The 4448-nt window shown below is 44.8% G+C and overlaps 2 pseudogenes; both read right to left on the bottom strand.

The window, feature by feature from the left end:
* Window positions 1–408: 408 nt before the first annotated feature.
* On the bottom strand, window positions 409–527 carry LOC142155260 (5S ribosomal RNA; annotated as a pseudogene).
* A 644-nt stretch (window positions 528–1171) lies between these two features.
* LOC142153488 (5S ribosomal RNA) lies at window positions 1172–1290 on the bottom strand (annotated as a pseudogene).
* Between the last annotated feature and the right edge of the window lie 3158 nt (window positions 1291–4448).

Genomic DNA, 4448 nt, shown 5'->3' with positions numbered 1-4448 from the left:
TATTTTCTAAACACTTTGTGTGAAAAACACTTGTAAAAAAACACACGTCTGCCCACACACATCTCTCCCAGACTAAATGTACTCAGTTAACACATAAAGCTGCCAGTGGACAAAGCAACTAGTCTTGAGTAGCAAAATAGCTATGTGTTTTGACAGGTCTACTCTTCTGATTTCCATATATTGGGATGGGTGCTGAGTGGGACATACACCAGCTTTCATAACTTATCTATATAAAATCCCTCTATGCACACTTAAGTGATTCTGGCATACCCTCCTATGCCTGGAAGGGTGGGAAAGTGTGTTTTAATATTGACTGAGTACAGTAAAGCCGTGTTTGGCTTTAGTTTGACCTACATCTCTTATACATCTCAACACCAGCATTGTAGGAAGCATGAACAAGAGAAAAAAGGCCTACAGCACCTGGTATTTCCAGGTGGTCTCCCACCTAAGTACTAACCAGACCCGCCCCTGCTTAGCTTCCAAGATCAGATGACATTGTGCTTGTTCAGGGTGGTGTGCCTGTAGGTATTGTCTTCAGTCTGACCTACATCTCTTATACATCTCAACACCAGATTGTAGGGAGCATGAACAAGAAAAAAAAGGTCTACAGCACCTGGGGGTAAATGTATGATACTCCGGTTTCTTCAACTCTTGCGAGTTCGGCGAGATGACAACTAAAATTTAAAGCGGCGCTGCCTTGTAAAGGCAAGATTCCCTTTACAAGGCAGCGCTGCTTTAAATTTTAGCTGTCGTCTCGCGGGAGTTGAAGAAAACGGAGTATCATACATTTACCTCCTCGTATTCCCAGGTGTTCTCCCATCCAAGTACTAACCAGGCCCGCCCCTGCTTAGCTTCCAAGATCGAACGAGATTGGGCTTGTTCAGGGTGGTGTGGCTGTAGGTATTATCTTTAGTCTGACCTACATCTCTTATACATCAAAACACCAGCATTGTAGGAAGTATGAACGAGAGAAAAAAGGCCTACAGCATCTCGTATTCACAAATGGTCTTCCATCCAAATAGTTACCAGGTCCGCCACTGCTTAGCTTCCAAGTCCAGATGAAATTGGGATTGTTTAGGGTGGTGTGGCTGTAGGTATTGGCTTCAGTCTGACCTACATCTCTTATACATCTCAACACCAGCATTGTAGGAAGCATAAACAAGAGAAAAAAGGCCTACAGCACCTGGTATTCCCAGGTGGTCTCCCATCCAAATACTAACCAGGCCCGCCCCTGCTTAGCTTCCAAGATCAGATGAGATTGGGCTTGTTCAGGGTGGTGTGTCTGTAGGTATTGGCTTCAGTCTGACCTACATCTCTTGTCTGTCACAACACTTGTCTGGTTACATTTGCTCTCAGGCTGCAGAATTGTGTTGCTAATCTTAATAATTGTATTCAATCCCCCAAATCACCTATGTATGATGTGTCTGTGTATTTGACATGTTTTATTAGTCTGTATAGTGTAATAAAATCAATGAATGTAATTTTTAATAAATGTATTTCTAAATGATTAATATTAGTTAGTCAGTATTAGTATATGGTGTGATGGGTGGAGGAACTTGTTTTGTATGGTAAAAATTCACATTCTTGCTAGGAGCCTATTACGCAAGTCTAAAATCATGTTATGTTGTGTTTGCTAATCGCCTTCCCCGTTTTTTTGCCATTCATCAAAGAGCACTTGGTGTTTTAGAGTGTGAGCTGCCAGACACCTCATCTGCAACACTAACCCCAACCACCACACTCACCCTCCTTGCTGCCAGACTGGTCCCCACTGCCAGTCACCCCATGTTGCCACTGGTCCCGCTAAAATTAAATTTATTTAAATGAATATTGTTTATTTTTTTCTTTAGATCGCCAGTGCTGTTTCAATATAGTCCTGATGAACTAAAGTGGCGTCCATATAACTATGAAGTACCTTTTAGACAGTAATAGATTAAAAATAATGCTTTATTCAAGGATTGCATTACCAGAACAGGGGTACTGTCTAGATGCTTGATAAATATGCTCCCCCAAAAGGGGTTGTGACTGGCAGTAACCCCAGAAATATATAGGACAATGTGCAAACATCACCAATATAAAATGTTTTCTCTAGCAACAGGGCTTTTATGCCCTTTGATAAATCTGTGTTCTGTATCTAAATTTACCTTTTACAGGTGGGCCAGTGCTGTTCCTGCTTCGATCTCTAAAGAGCAGAGTGTGCATAGTCCTTGTTGTGCATTTATATGTTTACAGTTTGCATCAATATATCCTCTCTGATTTTCCAATGATATTAGCTGCTTCAGTTAGGCATGTAAGAGTGTTACCACTTTTGTTTGTCAACTAGGTTATCCTGGATGCCACCCACAAATATGCACAAAGTTAATATAAATAAGTTGTTGAAGTTTAATAATTGGAAGAAGGTGGTAATAAATAATTTCTGTACTCTATAATCAGTTCCGATGCATTTAATAAGCAACGTAATTTTTATTGTCGCAACATTTAAATTTGTTTAACGTATTTTCTATCTTTTAATATAAAATATAAAGTGGTGAAGAGGCTAATCAATGTTTCCAACATTTAAATTACATCGAGTTTGGTATCATTCTGTTCGCAATTGCACTTTTCATACACCAAAGACAAAGTCCACAGATGTCACGAAAGAACTGGTTTATATAGGTCTAGAGGTAGGAGCCTGAGGAAGGACACCTGGCCACTTCAAGGAACAATGACCAGAGGAATCAACCAATGAGATGTTGAGTTCTTGGAAGGTCATGACCTATCAACCTATGAATGTGGACCTTAATGCTTTATATGTGTATCTTTGTGATCTCACTGCTTTTTATAACTGTACAGTGTATAAATTGTTTACCTCTGGCTTTGGAAACTAGAGCGTTCTGATAGAAGATTGTATTGGTAGCAATTGCGCAAGTGTAAGCATGCCAAACTTTATCTTATAATTCTTTGTGAATAAAACCTTGTGCTTTGAAACAACAGCGATCGCATTGAAGAATCATTATTGCAAATGATAGATATGGACATATTAGAGTTAGGGTCTAAAGCAGTGGTTCCCAAACTGTGTGCCTAGGCTCCCTGGGGTGCTGCAGCGATCTCACAAGGGTGCCTTGGCCAGGGCCAGTGGTAAGCAAGGCGGGGAACTACTTGGTAATTATTTTGGCCTAGGGGTGCCTTGAAAATTTTTTGGAGGCACTAAGGGTGCTTGTGTAAGGTCCCTATCGGAGATGTGCCTCACAGGGCGACTAACTCCTAATACCTCCGAATTTACCACGATCCGCGTGGATGACTGGATCCTACCTCGGTCCCGGATTGGGTTTTCTCCGGACGCCCGCAAGTAACACCTAAGAGGGAAAAACACAGTTAAACCGAGTCTACCAAGTAAGGGCTGTCTGAGACTACGGCAAAGAACAAGGGCACAGTCAGTCCAAGCTCCTTGCCGCCTCCTCACTTTGTTCTTGCCGAGACGCGGGGGACTACAGGCACTGAAGGCCAAGACTAGTCCGAGGACTAATCCCGCCTCAAGTACCTCACACACCTGCCGGTGAGGGCCTAACCGAAAGGAGGAATCGAGCGTGATATTCACCGGGACACTCCCACTTCCGATCCGGTTCTCCTGCACCTTCCCGACTCCTGCGGATGACAAGAACACACAGCCTCCCTCTACGCTCTCCGTGAGACTAAGATGGCACCCACCAAACTGGACTGACTGCAACAGCGACCCGACCCTAACAACGTTCTAATGGTCGGCAACGCAACTAAGTCAAAACACTAGGACTAACTAGGTGTGGTGCACTAACAGAACTGCTCACTTACACGCTACGGGGAACACCAGCCGGTGTTCACAGCCTAAACCGGAGGGCGGTTCCTAACCCCCTCACCCAGGTCGTACCAAGAAGCTGCCTTCTTGCTATGGGGTCACCCACGGACCCTAAGGACCGGTTCTTTAAGCCTGGCTGAGGCTCCGTAGAACAGCACACTAACCCGCGGGCCGACTGCCGCACGGAACAGCCGATCGAACTGAACCGCCCGACTGCCTGTACTCGGGTATCTCACACGTGTCCCTACGTCCGGAACCACAGGTCCACCTGCACGGAACCGGCCTTGAGGACCCTTGATCAGAACCACGGCCACCCCTGGAACTGCCTCAAGGTGTGCTGCACTGCCACCGACTCACTCAGCCACCCCCTCTGGGTACCAGTGTGACCCCGGGGACCTAAGGGACAGGGAAACTACGTGTGTTCTCCCCTGACTATGTGTATGCTGGTAACTACACTTGTCCCCACAACACGGGTTAGCACAGGAAAACCACAGGAACAAGAGCCTACCTTTAATGGGGGCCTGACGTCTTGCCCCTGGACACAGTTATGTAGCACACCCAAAATACCGTCATGTAAACTATACTTGCCGCACAGACAGAATAAATACAGTATACAGTACTTTGCACGCTACTTACCCGA

This window comes from Mixophyes fleayi, chromosome 4 (assembly GCF_038048845.1).
Source record: "Mixophyes fleayi isolate aMixFle1 chromosome 4, aMixFle1.hap1, whole genome shotgun sequence".
Lineage (NCBI taxonomy): Eukaryota > Metazoa > Chordata > Amphibia > Anura > Limnodynastidae > Mixophyes > Mixophyes fleayi.
This window is presented reverse-complemented; position numbering and strand designations above follow the sequence as displayed.